The sequence below is a fragment of the Geotrypetes seraphini genome, chromosome 13, assembly GCF_902459505.1.
Source record: "Geotrypetes seraphini chromosome 13, aGeoSer1.1, whole genome shotgun sequence".
Classification (NCBI taxonomy): Eukaryota; Metazoa; Chordata; class Amphibia; order Gymnophiona; family Dermophiidae; genus Geotrypetes; species Geotrypetes seraphini.
The window spans coordinates 14808990-14831644 of record NC_047096.1 but is presented as its reverse complement, the minus strand read 5'-3'; the positions used below and the strand labels follow the sequence as shown (position 1 = coordinate 14831644).

At 42.8% G+C, this 22655-nt stretch overlaps 1 protein-coding gene across 3 annotated transcripts in view; it reads right to left on the bottom strand.

Moving 5' to 3' along the window:
• Window positions 1-22655, bottom strand: part of LGR6 (leucine rich repeat containing G protein-coupled receptor 6) — a 213893-nt gene that overhangs the window by 82147 nt on the left and 109091 nt on the right. The gene's annotated exons all lie outside the window — the stretch shown is intronic.

Here is a 22655-nt window from a genome sequence, read left to right as displayed (position 1 = left end):
TAACACTTGCATTGTGAGGTCATAAAGCTTTATGGTTATTGGCTGAGGCTCTTAACACTTGCATTGCGAGGTCATATAGCTTTATGGTTATTGGCTGAGGCTCTTAACACTTGCATTGCGAGGTCATATAGCTTTATGGTTATTGGCTGAGGCTCTTAACACTTACATTATGAGGTCATAGAGCTTTATGGTTATTGGCTGAGGCTCTTAACACTTGCTTTGTGAGGTCATATAGCTTTATGGTTATTGGCTGAGGCTCTTAACACTTACATTATGAGGTCATAGAGCTTTATGGTTATTGGCTGAGGCTCTTAACACTTGCATTGTGAGGTCGTAGAGCTTTATGGTTATAGAAACACAGAAACATGATGGTAGATAATGGTTAAGGCCAAATGGTTAATCCTGTCTGCCCTTCCACAGTAATCACTATCTCCTCCTCTCCCTAAGAGATCCCTCGTGCCTGTCCCACACTTTCTTGAATTCAGACACAGTCGTCTCCATCATCTCTACCAGGAGGCTATTTCACGCATCTACCACCCTTTCTGTAAAAAAAAGTATTTCCTCAAATTACTCCTGAGCCTCTCACCTCTTAACTTCATCCTCTGCCCTTTCATGCCAGAGCTTCCTTTCAAATGAAAGAGATTCGCCTCGCGCACATTTTTGCCACGTAGGTATTTAAATGTCATGATCTGTTCATTTATTAGGATTTGTTTACCAGCCTTTTTAAAAAATTCACCCAAGGTATTGTATGGCAATAAACAATTGCAACAGCAAATTATTCAAATAGAAATATACATTATAACATAGTATGGGGGTCATTTTACAAAACTGTGGTAAACGCTAGCACATGCTTACCACAGCTTAAAAGAACCTACCAAGGGACGCGCTCCTGCATCCTGCGGTAAGTTCCAAATGTGTGTGCGCTAACAAATCGTTTTCATTTTTTGGTTGAGGGGGGAGCGTCTAGGGACAGAGAATACGACACACAAAGAAAGGGAATTCCAAGTACACAACAAACCAAATATCACCCAATAAAGAGTGTGGACGCTTGAAGAGCTGGGACATATATTCTTCTTTATTCCAGATGAAAAAGACCCGACACTTTCAGTGTTTTGGCTTTTAGCCTGGCAAGAGCAAAGTGGAAATGTCCAATCAGAATGGTGCACAAAAAAGTGTCTTTCAACTCATCTGATAAATCCAATGGTCTTTATTCATCCAAAATAACTCATACATCCAAAGAAACTCAATGACTCGACATGATCATGTTTCGGCCATCCGGCCTGCATCAGGAGTCTTAGGAGTCTCTGGATATCAAGTAGTCTTTGGGTATCAAATGGTTTAAAGCAAGGCCGCGTTGTTTTATAACGCTACAGATTCGGAGAAATGGTATGATCGTTTTGCTTTAAACCATTTGATACCCAAAGACTACTTGATATCCAGAGACTCCTAAGACTCCTGATGCAGGCCGGATGGCCGAAACATGATCATGTCGAGTCATTGAGTTTCTTTGGATGTATGAGTTATTTTGGATGAATAAAGACCATTGGATTTATCAGATGAGTTGAAAGACACTTTTTTGTGCACCATTCTGATTGGACATTTCCACTTTGCTCTTGCCTGTTTGATTTTTGTGGAATTGTTTCCCCTGTTTTATTGTTGTCGGCTTTTAGCCTGCCTCAGGGGTCTTTGGAGAAATCGTACAAATGTCTTTTTCTTGTCCCAATTTTTGATTAAACAGTTCAAAACACTTTACAGCAGGAAAATTCTGGGAGGGGGGTTTTCTATGAAAATCAGTGATCATGTGTCTGGCTCTACGGACGTTCTGTTTCACTTGGTGCTTCTTTTGGAGCTGGATTCGCCAACTATGCAAATATTTTTCATGTTCTACTGTGTGGTTCCTTTTATACTGTCTTATCTGGGACAGGCAGGATTACCGGCTGAGCCCCGAGTCCTGGATTCTAAAAGCAGCGCCATTAGATAGGCGTTCTACCAGTGCCTTAGTTAATTGTTTTAATTAGCTCTTAATGACGTGGTAATTGACAGTGCCGTTATAAAACAAAAAGAAAAAAAAAAAAAAAAAAGTAGGCGCCACGATGTACCTACATAAAATGGCACCAGAATCGCAACTACGCAGACACATAGGGCCTCTTTTATTAAACCGCGCTAGCAGTTTCTAGCGCGGGGAGCCACGCTGAATGGCCCGCGCTGCTCCCGACGCTCATAGAGTTCCTATGAGTGTTGGGAGCAGCACGGGCCAAAGAGCGCGGCTCTCTGCGCTAAAAACCGCTAGCGCAGTTTAACAGAAGAGGGGAATAGGGGTGCTGAATTAATTAATTTACTTTTAAAAAATTTATGAATCGCTGAAATCTAAGCGATGTGCAAAAACATTTACACCCACAATTTCAAACACAAACAGACATTGTAAAATGCAATAAGCAAATAAGTCAAGTCTCCCCCACAACATTTCCTTAATGCAGAATTGGTTCAAATCGAAAACAAATAACCACAGAGTTATGAGAAAGGCGGCCGCAAACAATTGTGTTTTTAAACAATTTCTTGAAAGACATACGCATGTCAAAAGAGGTGTGGTTATGAGCGTGGTTGAGATTTGGCAAAATGACACGGTGACAAAATTCATCACCGTTCCAGTCCCCACAGATAACCACGGGAAATAATCCCATGTCATTTTCTAGTATCTATTTCAACCTCGGTCCTTCTACACCAGCATTCTTTAAAGCAAAGCTTGCGGGTCAGTGGCTGGGCCCATTCATACTCTGATTCTTATGTGAGCCAAGGATAATGAAGCCATTGTGACATCACTGATGTGATTGGTTCTTAGGCACTGGTGGAATGAGGCATTATGACATCACAATATCTGCTCTGGATACCAGAGACTGTCATTCTGTAGTGTCTGTTTCAACCTCAGTCCTTCTACACCAGCATTCTTCAAAGCAAAGCTTGCGGGTCAGTGGTTGTGGCCATTCATACTCTGGTTCTTCCCTCTCTCCTTAAAGAATGACATGAAGATGGTTTCCCACAGTTATCCGCGGGTACGGGAACGGTGATGAATTTTGTCACCGTGTCATTCTCTAATTGGCATCACTAAGCATGATTGTACGTCAAAGTTAGACACCGAACTGTAGGCCTGTAAAACTCTGGTCTACGTGTCCGGCGCCTACCTTCGACACAGGCCGCAACTCTGAAAACAGTGCCGTAATCGGAGTGACGCACAACTGGCACTGCTCTTCCAGCTACTTGCTAATTATGGCGCCACTATCAGAATCCAGGCCTTACTGCCTACAAAATGGGTCGTAGTAAATGCTCGTGCGGTAATTGTTTTTAACGGCTGCGCGCTAACAGCGATAATGGCAATAAAAAAATTGGTCATTTTACTGCTGTGGTGCCAGGTTGATAGTGTCTTCGGTTCTCCTTGACCTAGGCTTGTCAGATTTTCCAATCGGAAAATCCGGACCCCTAGACCCGCCCCACCACTGCCTGTTCTTGTCTGCAAATCGCGTCGGGCAGGGAGGAAGTCCGCGCATGCGTAGACGTCACATGATGATGTCATCTGTGCCATCCACGCATGAATGGACTTCCTCCCTGCCTGACGCAATTTGAGAAGGCTTTTCAAAACCGGACAAAGTGCCGGGTTTGGAAAAGCCGTCCGGACCCCCGGACATGTCCTCCAAATCCGGACGTCTGGTAACCCTACCTTGACCTCAAACAGGCTCTATGATTTCGTATAAAATGCTGAGGTAAGTGGCAGGAATCATGCCATGAATGCACTCATACATAATCTACATGTGTACTGGTGAGCTTCTTCCATGTTTCATACAAACCATGTCCTCAGCAAAGCCTACAGTATTAAGAATGCACATTCATGTTCCATACATATATTTACACCTGGCACTATTTTCTGAGCCATTTTATGCCTGTATATTGCCACATACGTGCAAAAATGACTTTTTAAAATGCCCCCTTTATAAATGTTTAAGTAAAGCAGTGCTTCTGCCATCTAGTGGTAAACCTGAGAAGCTGGCAGGTACTGAGAATGATGCCCGGCAGGGAGAATGAAGGACTAGTGTGGACAAGAAGGTTGCAAGTCTGAAGAGAGGGGTGGGGGGGGGGGTTTGGATCAAACTGCATGAGATGATGATTTTAAAAGGCATCAGAGATTTGATTATGACTTTGAAAGAACAATAATACACATGGGACCTGACTTGGTCACTGTTGGAAACAGGATACCGGGCTTGATGGTCCTTTGGTCTGTCCAAGTCTGTCAGTTCTTAAATCTTCTGTCCAGTGTATGGATGGCAGCCAAAACAAACAGAATGCTAGGAATTATTAGGAAAGGGAGAGAAAATAAGAAAGAATACTTTAATGCCTCTATCACTCTATGGTGCCACCTCACCTTGAGAATTCTGGTCGCCATATCTTAAAAAAAGATATAGCAGAATTAGAAAAGGTTAAAAGAAGGGTGAACAAAACGGAAGTCCTCTTATATGAGGAAAGGCATCAGAGGTAGGCTTTTCAGCTTGGCAAAGAGACAGCTGAGGCGGGATACGATAGAGGTCTACAAAATCCTAAGTGGTGTAGAATTGATGGTCATCCTTTTGAAAAGTAATAAGACTAGGGGCTACATGTTCTCTTAGGCTTCCACAGCTGGCGTCATGATTGTAGCAGGTTTCTGGGTCTTGCCGCGTCGGCGTAGAAAGAACCGACGTTTCAGCCATCGTGGGCAGGGCAGTCTGTGGGTCAAGAAATTTGAATTTTTGGTGGGAAAGACACACTGCAGGCCTCAGCCTACTCTGAAGAAAGCCACGGCATGATGGCTGAAACATCGGTTCTTTCTACATGGAGGCGGCAAGTCCCAGAAACCTGCTACAATCAAGACTAGGGGGCACTCAATGAAGTTACTTTTTTTAAATTATGAAGATTATGTATTACAATTTTATGTTTGTTTTGTTGTAATCCGCTTAGGTTTTAAGCTGAACAGACATTTTAAAAAAATAAATAAATAGAAACTTTTAAAACAAATAAGAGGAAATATTTTTCACTCAATGGTTAAGCTTTGGAACTTGTTACCAGAGGACATTTATTTTTATTAAACTTTTTTATACCGCCTATAAAGCCAAAAAGGATCAAAGCGGTTTACATCACAACTCAATCATATTTAAGAAAGGAACTCCATTAGAAAATAGGAAAGGAAAGAGATTAACATTTCTAAAACATATCCACTAAACTGTTATATGAAATAAATAAATTCAAATCAACACAAATCAGTACAAATTAATACAAATTAATGCAGATTGCAGTCCCAATTCCATTATTCAATTTGAGAAAGCCATTTGAAAAAAAAAATGTGCTTTTAGATGTCTCTTAAAGTTTTGAAATGATTTTTCCTTCCTTAATTCTACTGGCAAATTGTTCCACAATATTGGAACTAAGTAGAAAAATGCACCATTTCTAGGTGAGCCTTTGAGATATGGGGAACAGCTACTCTAGTGTCATTTAAAGATATCAACGAGCGACTAGGTAAAATAACACTAAATTAGAAAGATATAATGGTTGTCATTCAAATAATGCCCTATGTGCCAGCATCAGTTGGAGAGATGAAGGAAAACACCAGTTCCCTCAAATCTGGTGTGCTTTTTCTCAAGTGACTTGGCACCAGTGGACAGCCCTAAAGTGGCCCCTCTATGCTGCCGTGTTGAACCAGCTGATAGAATCCCCAGGAAGAGCAAGATGTGGTATATCTGGGTTTAAAAAAGATTTTGGACAAGTTCCTGGAAGAAAAGTCCATAGTCTGCTATTGAGACAGAAATGAGGAAAGCCACTGCTGTCTCTGGGCTTGGTAGCACAGAATCTTGCTACCATATGCTGGAAGCAGGATACTGGTCTAGATCAGGGATCTCAAAGTCCCTCCTTGAGGGCCGCAATCCAGTCGGGTGTTCAGGATTTCCCCAATGAATATGCATTGAAAGCAGTGCATGCACATAGATCCATGCATATTCATTGGGGAAATCCTGAAAACCCGACTGGATTGCGGCCCTCAAGGAGGGACTTTGAGATCCCTGGTCTAGATGGATCATTGGCCTGACCCAGAATGGTTATTCTTATGTCCTATCCAATTAAACTCAATCATTGGCCTAAATATAGCTCAGGACTACTGAAACATCCAAGCACCAAATTTCCTAAGCTTTGGACAAATTTAATAAATATAATATAATATAGTATCTTTTCCCAGAACCTCAGCAACATCACCTAGAGCTCAAAAGCTTTCAAAGCTCCAGGCTTTACGTGTCAAATCTTCACCTGCGCCACAATGATGAGTCAAAACTGCGCGCGGACAATGCTGGCCAGACAATTGCACACAGGACGTCAGTGCGTGGGATTGAAACACTATTTTAAAGCGCTCCTAGAGGGGGCGGGGGGGACCCCCCCCCCCAACACACACACACACTTTACTTAGAACTGTTGGAGCTCCCATTTCTATGAATGACAGAAAAAGCCTCAGGATAATGGTGAGACTTATCTATGCGCGACCTCCACCTCCCACATCATTGGCAGAAAAAAAACTTTCATTCATGTGAAAAATGCCAATTGTTAAGTGAGGCTTTTGGTGAACAAACACCGATTTCTGTCTATATTCAAAACTGATTGTTGCCACTACTTCCTTTATCAGTGTTAACAATTAACAATCCTGAGGCTTTTTCTTTCATTCATAGTGAATTTCTTAGTAATTTGGTGGGGAGTTTTGTTTGTATAGGTTCAATTTTCTTCCACCCCTCTATTTTTTGATTTTGTGGATTTCAATTTTTGTCATCTTGCCGTTCTGTGTACTCTGGGTCCAACTTTCATTGTTTTTTTTTTTCCCTGTAGACAGAGTATGGAAGAAAAGCCCTTAGTGAATCAGACTCTTTGTCTAAAAAACCTGATAAATACATAGATCAAGGATCATCTCGGAACGTTTCCCAGTTCTTTGCCTAGACAACTAAACAAACATGGGAGGGACCATGTAAGACCAAGGGTTCACTGGTAACAGAGTGATTTATTTTCACAGATAGTCCTTTGAAAGATTTGTTGACTCTACCCTACCGTTCACATATGACAATAATCAGTCCTCCAAGGGATACATTTCTACTTCAAGTTTCTGTCCAATTCATCCTTTGCTCTCTTCATTTATTAAAAGATATATTACATCGGATATCCCAGTTAAGCCTGATGGCATGCCTACAATGGGTTCTTGCCCCAGGGCAACTCATATATCTTGTGAAACAGAATATCAGCAGACAATGTGGACAGGTATTAAACCATCTCTTTGTCCCTCGGTACTGTTGCTGCATGCGTAAAGGCAACCCGCTCCAATACAATCCTTCTCTCTGCATTCCCCTCCCCTGCACACAAAAAACGTGCCAAGCACCCCCTTCTGTTCCAGTTCCAACACCCTCGCACACAACTCTTTGAGTGAAGCTCGGTCCTGCCTTATTTCAGCACTGCAATCCATACAGCTGTGTTAATGCACCTTGATTCTCATCTGCAACACCCATTGCAATTCCAATGCATCTCACCCTTGCTTTGAAGCACACATTAATTGCACCTCAATATTCTGCAACACCCACGATTCTGGAACCCTCCTCACACACCCTCGGCTCCGCTACTGCACCCTTAAAAGAGTTTTTTTTTTCTTGTTTTCATGTGTTTTAGATTTCAACTGGAGATATTTCCTAAACTTATTATAATAAATCCTCTAGTATGTGATGATCTTAAGATGGCCAAACGGGACAGTGAAAGCTAGAAGGATGCTAGGGAGACTTTTCCATGCATCTACCACCCTTTCTTTAGTTTACTCCTGAGCCTATCACCTCTTAACTTCATCCAATGCCCTCTCATTCAAGAGTTTCCTTTCAAATGATGAAGCCACCAACCATTTTAGTAGCCTTCTTCTGAACCAACTCCATCCTGTTTTTATCTTTTTGAAGGTGCAGTCTCCAGATTGTACACAATATTCTAAATGAGGTCTCACCAGAATCTTATACAGAGGCATTAATACCTCCTCTTTCCTACTGGCCATACCTCTCCCTATGCACCCTAGCATCCTTCTAGCTTTCACTGTCCCGTTTGGCCATCTTAAGATCATCACATACTATCACAATCAAGTCCCGTTCCCTCGGGTTTTTGCAGCCCATTTGCATGACTTTGCTTTTCTTAGCATTAAATCTTAGCTGCCAAATTTCAGACCACACTGCAAGTTTCATTAAGTCCTTCCTCATGTTATTCAAACCACTGGGGGGTGTCTACTCTATTGCAGACTTTGGTATAATCCACAAAGAGGCAAATCTTACCCGACAGCCCTTCAGCAATCTTGCTTACAAAAACGTTAAAAAAGAATAGGGCCAAGAACTGAACCTCGAGGCACACCACTGGTAATATCCCTTGCCTCAGACTGATCGCCATTGTTCACTACCCTCTGTCACCATCCACTCAACCAGTTCTTGACCCAGTCCATCACTTTGGGACTCATACCAAAGGCACTCGCTTTATTTATTAGATGCCTGTGTGGAACCCTGTCAAAGGCTTTGCCCAAATCTAAATACACCACATCTAGTGCACTCCCTCTATCCAATTCTCTGGTCATCCAAAGAAATTGATGAGGCAGGTCTTGTCAGACAAATCTGATCAATTTATGACCAGACCTGCCTCTAGCGAATCCATGTTGCTTTGGGTCCTGCAATCCACTGGATTCCAGAAATTTCGCTATTCTCTGTTTTAAAAGCGTTTCCATTAATTGACTTACAACAGAAGTCAGACTTACTAGCCTGTAGCCTATTTCTTCCTTAATTCCACTTTTGTGGAGAGGGACCACATCCGCCCCTTCTCCAGTCTCCGGTGCCACTCCTGACTCTAAAGAAGCACTGAAAAGGTCTGCCAGTGGAGCGGCCAGAACTTCCATAAGTTCCTTCAGTACCCTCGGATGTACACCATCCGGCCCCATCTTTTGGCCCACATATAGTTTAGCTAGCTCTTCACAAACACAATCCTCCGAGAATCGATCAGGGTCTACCACACCTCCAGCCCTATTTGCATTTGTCTTCTGCGTTCCCGCTCCCAACGCTTCAAGTTTCAAGTTCAAGTTTATTAGGTTTTTATATACCGCCTATCAAGATTATCTAAGCGGTTTTTACAATCAGGTACTCAAGCATTTGCCCTATCTGTCCCGGTGGGCTCACAATCTATCTAACGTACCTGGGGCTACGGAGGACTAAGTGACTTGCCCAGGGTCACAAGGAGCAGCGCGGGGTTTGAACCCACAACCCCAGGGTGCTAAGGCTGTAGCTCCAACATCTGCGCCACACGCTCCTCCAGCTCCTCACGCTCCTTCAGCTGTGAACAAAGAACAGAGATATATATTAAGCAATTCAGTCTTATCTTTATCAGTTTCTACTTAGTTCTCCCTTTGAGTCTCACAATGCCACTTTGGCACTTCTTCCTATCACTAATATTTCTAAAAAAAAAAATGCCATAGCAACATCGTAAATGACTCCAGATAAAGACCTGTATGATTCATCCAGTCTGCCCAATAGTCACACACATTATACAGTATACTCGTGTTTAAATTGTCTTTTCTTTAATATTTCTAGGCAATAGAGCATAGAAGTCTGCCCGGTACTGTCTTTAGGTTCCCACTGCTGGATTTGCCATTGAAGCCCTACCAACCTATCCTAACCATCCTGTCACTGAAGCTTCTATCAAAGCCCTCCCCCAGCTCATCCTAAACCAAATCACCGTATATGGAACACAGACCGTGCAGGATTGCCCAGTACCGGCCTTGGTTTGTTTGATACCATTCATTTTCTACTTGGAGATCCTCTTTGTTCCTCCCATGATTTTTTTGGATTCCATCACCATTTTTCACCTCCACCACCTCCCTCGGGAGGGCATTCCAGGCATCCACCACCCTCTCCGTGAAAATGAATTTCCTAACATTTACTCCTAAGTCTGCCGTCTCGCAACCTCAATTCATTAAGTGTAATTACCGTCAATTACAAAGTTGTTTATTTCCAATGATTGACACCAATTAAGTTTTTAAAAATAATTAAGTTAGGCACCCAGAGCGGCCAGGCACGCCTCTTTGCTCTGTATTATCTGGTTAGCGTTTGCTAACCACAGAGCGCTACCTGGATAACTCAGGAATGCCCATTCTCTGCCTTGACACACACCCCTCTGAAGAATAGATTTGAAAACTCCACAACACATAGGTTGATGTGTGCAAAGAAGGCAAAATACCACAAAATGCTTTAGTAGCCTGTCTGTATGCTAACCACGTGTTAAGTACTTAACACCCTTTAATAAAAGGGCCTTTAACACTTACAAAAAATAAAGTAGGCATGCTGTTGCAATGGGAAAAACCAGAGCACCCTAGGATTGAGTATGATCCTTCCTCGTGTCCAGGGAGGGGGCAGTTTACATGGTGGCCTGTCAAATGCACGCAGGACAATTGCGCACTGACATTTGCGCACACGGAAAAATGCGTGCAATGAATGGGAGGTGACTCGACAGCGCAATGAATATCCGACAATGAATGGGAGGTGACCCGACAATTGCGCACCGGCATTTGCGCGCACGGACAAATGCGTGCAATGAATGGCAGGCGACTCGACAATGAATGGGAGGTGACCCAACAGCGCAATGAATATCCGACAATGAATGGGAGGTGACCCGACAATTGCGCACCGACATTTGCGCACACGGACAAATGCGTGCAATGAATGGCAGGCGACTCGACAATGAATGGGAGGCGACCTGACAGCGCAATGAATATCCAAAATTAATGGAAGGTGACCTGTCAATTGTGCACCAACAGGATACTATTTTGTCTTTTTGAGGGTTACGAAATAACCCTCTTTTTGGAGGGGGTGGGGGGCCCCTCCCCACTACACTTAAAACATTCACTTCCTATCTAGTGTTAGGGTTAGATTTTATCATGATTATGGGAACCCTTTTAGTTTGAAGGCCCCGATTTGCTCAGACTCCTCAGGCCCCATCCCTTGGGAGGAGCTTGAGGCGCCTGAGGGACGGGGCCTGAGGGGTCTGAGCAAATCAGGGCCTTCCAGATTTCCTTCATTTGTCAGAGCAGAATTATCCTGTGTGGATTTGTCGGTGTGCCGTTCGTATTGTGTGTGGCACCTCCAAATATTTTGGAATGCTGGTGCCTATGGTTGCAATCCCTGTTCTCACCCTACCTCCACTAGCCGTCAACAAAAGCACACGTTGCCTGCAGACAGAGAGGCAAATTTCAAATAGCACGCTTCAGCAGTAAGAAATGGCTTTGGAAAATTGCCTTCCGTCTGAGTGGAAAGGGCCCCCAAGTAACCAGGGCATTCATCGTTTCACACTTTTTTTCCCCCTCTGTGATTCTTGCTGCTTTCAAACGTCACAGACTTTTCCATGCCAAAGCCTTGATGGGCCTCCAAACCCAACGAAGAAAACCAGAAAGTACACAGATGAAAATAAATAAAAGAAGGGCTGAATGACTTCCACAGTTTGAGTTTAAAACCTGTAATGTGTAAACCAGACCATAAAGAGCCTCTCACACAAAAGCAAACATTTCGGCCGCAGGCTGCCCAAAACAGCATAGTTTTCCAGTACATGCTCTTCACTGGGAGCAGAGGTCCCTGGGCTAGTGCAGTAGGCCAAACTCGGGAGAGAGAAAAAAGGTGCAAGGTTATAGTATTATATACGTGGGATTGCCTGTTTCCATGATATGATCTTTACCGATAATACAGAATTCCGCTGTGCATTTGATTTTTGGACTTAGTAAACAAGAACACATCACTCCTTTTTATGGTTTATGGTTTATTTATTTATAATCTGCCTTTTACAAGGTGAAGTACAGCACACACGTAATAATGCTTCACAAACAGTTCAGACAACTTACAAAAAAAGAAAGAAATATACATCATATTCAGCATAAAATCAAAACAAAATACCAGCCGGACAAAAATAGCAACACCAATCACTTCTCCTATACCAAAAATCAATCTTAAGCAACCTAGTACAACTCAGATTGTCAACGAGTAACATCTCATACTGTGTATTTCGTACAACAAAACAGATGTCTTTTCACAAACGTGATGCTCTTTCCATGGAAAGAAAATCCCACACTCATTGCTCCTCTTACCATAAAAAATGTTCCATTACAAATAGTTAATAATACAAAAATTTTAGGGGTAATTTTTGATTCCAAACTGAATTTCCACGATCACATTAGTAATACCGTCAAAACTACCTTCTACAGATTACGTAGGATTAGGTCAATTTCAAAATTTTTATGCCCAAAATCATTAAATATTCTCATTCATTCCTTAGTAATATCCAAATTAGATTACTGTAATGCTCTTTTTAAAGGTTTATCATTAACTGAACTCAAACGTTTACAAATAATCCAAAATGTTTCCATAAAACTCATTACCAAATCCATAAAATTCGACCATGTTACGCCACTTTTAAAAAACGCACATTGGCTTCCTGTTATCCTACAAACTTTGTTTGCTTACTTTCAAGTCTTTACTGTATAAGACTCCTCCTGCATTCATATATAAATTACTAATACCATATCACCCAACCAGAACCTTAAGATCTATTGATCAGAATTTACTGACTGTTCCATCACTGAAAATTATAAACACCAGACGGCAGTTTATATTTTCAGTAACAGCACCACACACCTGGAATGCTCTTCCAATTTTTTTACGAAACGAGCAAGACTTGGTAAAATTTAAAAGTAATTTAAAAACATTTCTTTTTAATGATGCTTTTAATACTTAATTTAATAATTTCTTAAAATCAGTAATTTTAATAGTTTACACCTTACTACTTAAATGTTTTCCCTATTGTGTTTTTCCTTTGTGTTGCTTTTCCTTAACAAATGTATTTCAATACCCTTCTTACCTTATGTAATGCAAATATGTATTTCCCAACGTAATTATTTATAGTTTGTACTGTTTGTTTTTTATTGACTATCGTTTTAATATGTACATCGCTTTGAATTTGATTAAGCGATTAATTAAGAAAAATAATAAACTTGAAACTTAAAGGCATCCAAATTTTTTTTTGATATTTAATGTAAGACGGGAGTCCATTCTTCTCTTCTGGACCGCCAACATGAAAATGCCTCCTACTCTCACAGCCTGCAGGCTCAGCTCTTTTCTTGATGGGCTCGCCAGGTCATGTTGTGTTGCCGAACACAGCTTTTGCAGTCCAATGTACGGCACTGTCCATCAGATATCGCGTGGCACACCCTTGTGTACTCAGGTAAACCAGTAGCAATAGTTTATACTTAATTCTGAACTCGATTTTCAGCCAATAAATCTTGATCTAATAATCTGTACGGGTACAGCATGTCAGGTGCAACTCTGAGTAAGAGTGAACAGGAAAAAGACTTGAGGGTACTGATAGATGGGACCCTGAAACCATCAGCACAATGTGCGGCGGCAGCAAAGAAAGCAAATAGAATGTTAGGCATGATAAAGAAGGGAGTCACAAGTAGATCGGAGAGGGTCATAATGCCGCTTTATAGAGCAATGGTCAGGCCACACTTGGAATACTGTGTCCAACACTGGTCTCCCTATCTAAAGAAGGATATGAAACTGCTCGAGAGGGTGCAGAGGCGAGCAACGAAATTAGTAAAAAGGTATGGAGAACTTGAGCTACGAAGAACGACTTAGAAACTGGGACTGTTCTCCCTCGAGAAGAGAAGACTGAGAGGGGATCTGATTGAGACTTTTAAAATAATAAAAGGAATCGACAAGATAGAGCAGGACAAAAAGTTATTTACGTTGTCAAATGTGACTGGGACAAGAGGTCATGGACTGAAGCTGAGGGGGGACAAGCCCAGGACAAATGCCAGAAAGTTCTGCTTCACACAGCGAGTGGTGGACACCTGGAACGCTCTCCCGGTGGAGATTGCTGCGGAAACCACCGTTCTAGGATTTAAGGGCAAGTTAGATGCACATCTCCTTGAAAGGCGCAAAGAGGGATACGGGTGACTAAGTTTTTGCCAGGTTACACCTGGCTGGGCCTCCGCGTGAGCAGATCACCGGACTTGATGGACCCAGGGTTTGTTCCGGGGATGGCAGTTCTTATGTTCATTTTTCTGGAGAACCACCCTGATAAGGGAGTTTTGTGCTATCTGAAAAGCTAGCAACACCACTCCTGGAACACCTAACAGTACCACATTACATTAATCAAATAGAGACACCAGCGCTTGGAATATACTTTTGAAATCCCCCCCACGACACATAATGGTACAGCTTACTTACCAAGTGCAAATTGTAGTACACCCTTTTGCTCAAACTCGACACAAGCTGCCTAAATGTTAGATAGGAATCCAGTACACCAGCGCCAAGATAACGAAATTCCAAGGACAACTGAACAACAGTGTCCAGTATCCTCAAAAGATATGTAGGAAGTTGCAATGGTTAACTATTGGTGATAGAATTCACTTTAAGTTATTGATGACGGTGTATAAATGAGAAAACAGGATGGGACTTGATATACTGCTTTTTCGGTGGCACGTCAAATGAGCACAGGACAAAAGACGCACCGACAATTGCACGCAGAGACAACTGAGCAAAGGGCAAAACTGCTCAGGACAAGTGCGTGCAGGACCGGCAGCGGTGGATACTTTTTTGTCTTTTTGAGGGGGGTAACCTCTCCCCCCCACTACACTTTAATAACTCATTTGCTATCTAGTGTAAGGGTAATGTTTATATAATGATTATGGGAACCCTAATCATGATATTAACCTAATCCTAACACGAAGCCTGAAAGGCCCTGTCCCTCTGTATCTATCGCTCCATGGTGCAACCTCATCTGGAGTATTGCATTCAATTCTGGTCTCCTCAAGAAAGATATAGTGGTGCTAGAAAAGGTTCAAAGAAGAGCGACCAAGATAGTAAAAGGGATGGAACTCCTCTCGTATGAGGAAAGATTAAAATGGTTAGGGCTCTTCAGCTTGGAAAAGAGATGGCCGAAGTGAGATACGATTGAAGTCTACAAAATCCTGAGTGGAGAGTGTCAGTTTCGTTCGTAGCCCCCACAATATTAGGTGGTAGGGGTTAAGTGAAATGCGCACTGACAGACGCCAGGTCCCAGGTTCAGTTCCCTCACAGATGACTCCCCAGGAAGTAGAATAAACGAGCACAGCCAGAGGTGATTATATAAAAAATATATTATAGAAATAGGCTTACAGAAAAGTAATATTTATAAGCATTACAATTAAGCAGAGAGCAATGCAGTTTCCCTGCCTTACAGAGTCCAGAAGGAAGTGTGAAATTTCAGGGAAAGGCAGAGAGAGAGAGAGAGAGAAGAGAGCCAAGACCCCTCTCCTCCAGAGATAGATAGATAGATTGATAGAGAAGAGAGGAGGCTTTTATACCTTGGAATTGTATGTCCCAGTATCTTTCTGTTTAGAATTTGTAAACTGTTACTTGCAGGCATGGTGATGGGATTAAGTCTCTGGCTTCTTTGTTCCATTCAAGCAGGCTATCTCCTAAGCACCCTCTTAATCAGACATTAACACCTTTTAGCTAGTCATGATTTAATCAGGGCTATCAGGGCTACTTAAAACCATATCAGGGATACTTAAAACAGTTTCCCTGTCCTCAGGGTCTATCTGCATTCCCATGCCAGAGTCAGATTGATATAATTTCCCATAGGCCTCGCTGACATAAGTAATGCCAACTAAAAATGCTGAATGGTAGCGACAGCTAGGCTGACAGAGAGAATGGGTACAAGTGGATCAATTTTTCACTCCGTAAAAAATGACAAAGACTAGGGGACACTCGATGAAGTTACAGGGAAGTGCTCTTAAAACCAATAGGAGGAAATCTTTTTCCACTCAGAGAATAGTTATGCTCTGGAACGTATTGCCAGAGATTATGGTAAGAGCGGATAGCATAGCTGGTTTTAAGAAAGGTTTGGACAAGTTCCTGGAGGAAAAGTCCATGGTCTGTTATTAAGACATGGAGGAAGTCTCTGCTTGCCCTGAATCAGTACCATGGAATATTGCTAGTCCTTGGGTTTGGGCCAGGTATTAGTGACCTGGATTGGCCACCGTGAGAATGGGCTATTGGGCTTGATGGACCATTGGTCTGACCCAGTACAGCTATTCTTATGTTCTTACCTGCCACTCTGTGCAGGCAAAACTTCCTCATGATTAACCAAATGATATGGATGCGATATAAATATGCATACTTGATCCTGGTCTGTTTTTGCCATTTTGAGGACATAGACTGTCGACATCTGCCTGGCACAGGCGTTACTACTGGAGTCACCATCAAAGTCCACTTCAGCGCCTCCCGATTGGTCTTGCCTTACATAGGACTCGGACTGTCAAAGTCTGCCCAGTTCTGGCCTTGCTTTTCCACCACTGGATTTACTGTCTAAGCACCACTCCTGCCCATCATAACACATCAACCGCCATGAGGTCATTTAAATGTTGTTTTGATTTCATCCTCCTTCTATTTCGGGATCCTCTATGTTTATCCCACACACTTTTTAATACCATCACTGTTTTTGTCTCCACCGCCTCTACTGGGAGGGTATGCCAAGCATTCACCCCTCTCCATGTAAAAGTATTTCTCCTAGGACAAGCAGAATGAGTCAGTCACAAATGTGGCCGACTTATCCTGCTGTCCACGAAGAATCCACGTTACAGGTAAGTAACTACACTTTCCTGCTGTTACTCTAAAGTCTACCATCCTGTGTCTCAATTTGTCTTCTTCAGTTCTACCTGGAGGAAAAGTCCATAGTCTGTTATTAAAACATGGGAGAAGCCTATGCTTGCCCTGGATCGGTAGAATGGAATGTTGCTACTTTTTGGGTTTTGGCCAGGTACTAGTGACCTGGATTGGCCAATGTGAGGACGGGCTACTGGGCTAGATGGACCATTGGTTTGACCCAGTATGGCTATTCTTATGTTCTTACATGAGCCAAGTAAAGGACAATTAAGCCATTGTAACATCACTGAGGAGGTTGGCTCTGAGGCACTGTGGAATGAGGCATTATGACATCACAATCTCAGCTCTGGAACGTTGCTCTCATTGGGGTTCCGGAATCTGGCTATTCTTCGAGATACTGACATATTGCTACTCCTTGGGTTTTGGCCAGGTACTAGGGACCTGGATTGAGCACCGTGAGAATGGGCTACTGGGCTTGATGGACCATTGGTCTGACCCAGTATGGCCATTGCTATGTTCTTACGTGAGCCATTATAATTTCACTGATGAGGTTGGCTCTGAGGCACTGTGGAATGAGGCATTATGACATCACAATCTCAGCTCTGGAACGTTGCTCTCATTGGGGTTCCGGAATCTGGCTATTCTTTGAGATGTTGGAATGTTGCTACTGCTTGGGTTTTGGCCAGGTACTAGAGACCTGGATTGGCCACGGTGAGAACAGGCTACTGGGCTTGATGGACCTTTGGTCTGACCCAATCAGGCTATACTTATGCTCTTATGTATATTAATACGTTTCGATTCTATAAACATCTGCATCATAAAGGGTACAACTGTTTAATAGCCCACATACTTCTTATATACAGCAAAAACATTTACCAGCCAACAATCACTCAATATTTACGGTTACCCCCAACCTTAGATGCCACATATCCACTGCTGCTTTCTCCTTCATCCATCACTACGCATCCAGTAATAACTCACTCAAATACTTCCTGAAATTTAAAAACCAAAATGTTTTACCCTTCTTCCTAAACTTCAAATAGCCCTTTATTAATAAAACATCCAGGGGCAAATTATACAGTTATGGTCCCTAATATCTAAAAGCCCCTCAGATAACCTGATCTCTTTCACAGAAAGCTCCACCAACAAAGTCTTTGGGAAGAGTGAAAAATTTGTTGCAGAAGCCGTATTTTTGGCTAAAGCACAGAAGAACGATTTAGACACATTCGTCTATCATAATATGGGAAGTCTGCTTTGAGCATTCTCCTGTCTGAGCCTATAATTGAGCAATCACAAAGGTATGAACTCTGTGGTCCCAAAGCTTACAAACAATGTGATCTCTGGGTAATTTCTCTGCAATAATGTGGTTACGAGGTCTCGACTTTATACCAGCCCTGACTCTGAAACGTAATGAGGAATATTTGTAGGAAACAGAAATCGTAATATAAAGAGTTTCACTGTGTTGTAGTATGCAGTGTGGGTGTTTGTTTGCAGGTACAGAATAATATTATATCTTTTTGGTCCAACCTCACAGCTAGGATGGGGGGTTTGGTAGTTTGGATCCAGGAAAGGTGGGAAATCACCAATGGGAGGGAGAGGAGGGGATTGGAAGGAGGTGACCTCTATGGGGGAAGAGAGTGATTCAGAGGAGGGGGGGGGATGTGATCAGGGGGAAGTTGCCTGGTTGAGGATATTAGAGATATGAATGGAGAAGACCCAGGGAGGTGTGGTAAAAGGGTACCGTTTACCGCACCTTCACGGCGCTTTATACATGGGAATGGGCAGGTGTAACATCTCAACGTTTACTTGCTGAGACAAACACATCTATTCTCTAAATGAAATAAAGAATTCACATGTATGCTAGACTCCTGGCCACAAAGTAAAGAGAACAGAAACCCCAGGGAAAATCCAACAAAGAGAGAACGTCAACCTTGGGACAAACGATGTTTTATTTCTACAAATTCAAAATAAATACAGAAACACATGAATAAAAACACTTGGGTCTCTCCTCTTGCTTTGTATTACCTACTTGTATCCCATATGATGCTGTTTCAACCTGTTATATTTTTTTCTAGCTTGTATATTTGCTGATTGTGTTACTCCTGTTCTCTTGTTGACTCCTTAATAAAAATGATATACAACCCCCCCCCCAAAAAAAAAAAAACCACACATGAATAAAACACTTGCATAAAACCACTTGTATAAAAGAACTATGAACGTGATCTCTGGGACTGTAGAGCTTCAAATCACTTCCAAACAGTAATCCACTAATTTAATAAAAAGTTCTGAAAATTGCATGCACAAATTGGGGGGGGGGGGGGGGAGTGCCTGATTTGTGTGTGCAATTTAACTGAGTAACAAGCAATCACTGGCACTAATTAAATTCAATTACAAGTTACACGTGTAAATTTTACACGCCAGTTTAAAAAGGGGCATGGACCCCCAGCCAGTCAGGTTTTCAAGATATCCCTAATGAATATGCATGAGAGAGATTTGCATACCTGTCACTTCCATTATATGCAAATCTCTCTCATGCATATTCATTAGGGATATCTTGAAAACCTGACTGGCTGGGGGTCCCCCAGGACAGGTTTGGGAACCACTGGTTTAGATGGTCACGCCTAAAGTTACCATCCAGTTTAAGGCATTGATGAATGAGGGTGTGTAAGGAAGAGAATGACACAGGGAGAAAATTTGTCCTCGTCCCCGCAGGAACTCATTTTCCCGTCCTGTCCCGGTGAGTTCTTTTCCTGTCCCTAATCCATTCCTGCAAGCTCTGTCCCCATCTGCACAAACCTCGAACACTTTAAAAGCATAAGTGGCAACATTCTAGAGCTAAGATTGTGATGTCATAATGCCTCATTCCACCAATGCCTAAGCTCCGTCCTCATCTGCACAAGCCTCAAACACTTTAAAATCATACGTAGCAACATTCTAGAGCTCAGATTGTGATGTCATAATGCTTCATTCCACCAATGCCTAAGCTCCGACCTCATCTGCACAAGCCTCAAACACTTTAAAATCATACGTAGCAACATTCTAGAGCTCAGACTGTGATGTCATAATGTCTCATTCCACCAATGCCTAAGCTCCGTCCTCATCTGCACAAGCCTCAAACACTTTAAAATCATACGTAGCAACATTCTAGAGCTCAGACTGTGATGGCATAATGCCTCATTCCACCAATGCCTAAGCTCCGTCCTCATCTGCACAAGCCTCAAACATTTTAAAATCATAAGTGTTACAGGCTTGTACGGTTAAGGCTGAATGGGACAGTGACAGCAACAAAATTTGCAGGGATGGGGAGTTCCCGCAGGGACAGGGATAAATTTGTCCCTGTGTCATTCTCTAGTGTAAAGCTTAGGGCTGTAAGAGATATTTGAGCCCTAAGTGATACCACTGAAGTCTGTAATTCCTATGGAATTAATTTAAATGAAGTAAAGAGGTCTTGAAGTTGAATTTAAGAATTAATCCTACATTGTGATTGAATATACATGCCTAAAGTTAGGCACAGTTCCCAGGCATATGCACTATTTTATAAGCCATGCCTAACTTTAAGTGCTGTCTTTAGAATAGCGCTTTTTTGGTGCTTATTTTTTTCGGCACCATATATAGATGTGTTGTTACTTCTAGATCTTTACTATCTTTAGGATTACGACTCAGACTGTAGCCCAAAGAATCATTAAGAGTACTGAGATGATTAAATGCTATATAAAAAGAGGTGACAGGGAGTTTTCCTAAAATATTTCTTGCCAGATTACCTAAAGAAAGATATGGCGATACTCGAGAGGGTCCAGAGAAGAGCAACAAAAATGATAGAGGGCATGGAAAACCTCTCGTATGCCGAGAGGCTGGAGAAGCTGGGGCTCTTTTCCCTGGAAAAGCGGAGACTTAGAGGGGATATGATAGAAACTTATAAGATCATGAAGGGTATAGCGAAGGTAGAGAGAGACAGATTCTTCAGACTGGCGGGGACAACAAAAACTAGAAGGCACTCCCAAAAATTGAAGGGAGATAGGTTCAGAACAAATGCTAGGAAGTTTTTCTTCACCCAGAGGGTGGTGGACACCTGGAATGCGCTTCCAGAGGAGGTGGTTGAGCAGAGTACGATTTTGGGTTTCAAAAAGGGATTGGACGAGTTCCTGAAGGGAAAGGGGATCCAGGGGTACAATTAGAGGGTTACTATACAGTACAAAATGCTCTTGAGTAATAGATCACTACAGGTCATTGACCTGGGGGGCCACCGCGGGAGCTGGGCATGATGGGCCTATGGTCTGACTCGGCAGAGGCAGTGCTTATGTGCTTATGTTAGGAATGATGAACTGTCCATTTTCATACTTTGGAAGGAGTTTGGTTTGACACAGTTTCACGGTGAACTTGATGTTTTCAGTCAATTCAGAGTTTATTTTGTACATTTCAAGGCAATTTACTATACTGAGATTTGGACTCTTACCACTGGCCACAGCGGCTTTATTTATTAAGTGATCTTGGATTCCAGATATATTCTTCTTATTGATCTTCCATTGCTATGATGTCGTTGGAATTAATAGGGTGGTTTATTTTCTTGGCTGCTTTTGCAATTTATACATTGCCGTGTGCATCGCGCGACGGTGTCGGTTACAGAATTGCCTCTCTGGCAAAGGTGGGCATCGGACATGTAGGCCAGGGTTGTCCAGGCCTACCTTTGATGCGACTCACACCTCGTTAAGCGTTTTAAGTCACCTAACGCCACTTCTGGTGTTAGCCGCGACCACAGCAGCATTAGACGTCCTTAAGCGCCTACTGAGGCGCGATTCCGGCACTGATTTTTTAGGCCTTGAAACTCAGTTATAAATATTGTTTATACGGTGTATTTTTTTTTAACTGAGCTTGAGTGCCTACCAGTGCCTTAAAAATACGGCACCGTCTAGAGAATCCAGGCACCTAAATTGTGGGCACTGTTGAGTGCCGTGGTCAATCATTCGCTAGGCGCCTTTTCTAGAATAGCACCTAGCGGTGCCTAAGCAGTCTTGGGCACCAGCAAGCATGGCGTAGAGAGGGTGAGAGGCGCCCGGGGCGGTGGCACCCCTCCCCCACCCTCTTCCTCCATCCCACCCCATCCGCACCTCCTCCTGCCGTACGCGCACGCCCCTTCCCCCGCACCTCTTTAACGTTCGCGGCACGAGCAACAACCCCAACCTGCCACTCGCGCCAGCGTCGGATCTTCCTCCGACGTCACTTCCTTGGTGCGGGTCCAGGAAATGATGACAGAGGAAGAGCCGATGCTGGAGCGAACGGCAGGTTGGGGGTTGCTGCTCATTCCGCGAACGTTACAGAGGTACGGGGGAAGGGAAGGGGCATGCATGTGCAGTAGTTGGGAAGGGGGCAGGGAAGGAGCGGTGGGGCAGAGAGGAGGACTGGTGCTTTACTACACCACTGAATCCAGGGTATTCATGGCCTAAATGAGTTAAGCACCTACAGCGCCTAAGTCAAATGATGCACAAAATCTACCCAGAATCCACCCCTACTAAACCTACTTTCCGGGTAGATGCTTCGGAATAGATGCCTTCCTTAAACTGGTAGGCGCCTACCGAATCAGGTGCCTATTAGCTAAGTAATTCTTTTTAATTGCTTGTTAATTATTTTGTAATGGTGCTTTTCAATTATTAGTGCCAATTAAGCCTAATTGAATAATTAAGTTGGACACCTAGATCGGCTATACAGTATGTGCAAATCTAGGCACCTAACTCCAGGCACTATTTTTGGAATCTACTACTGCCACTATTACTTATTTCTATAGCACTACCAGACGTACGCAGCACTGTACAGAGTCACAAACAAGACAGACCCTGCACAAACAGGATGTCATGGATACAGTTAAGGGGAACGGTTACTCTGCTGGCTGGGTTGGAGGGTAGTGAAGAGTAGGGTGGG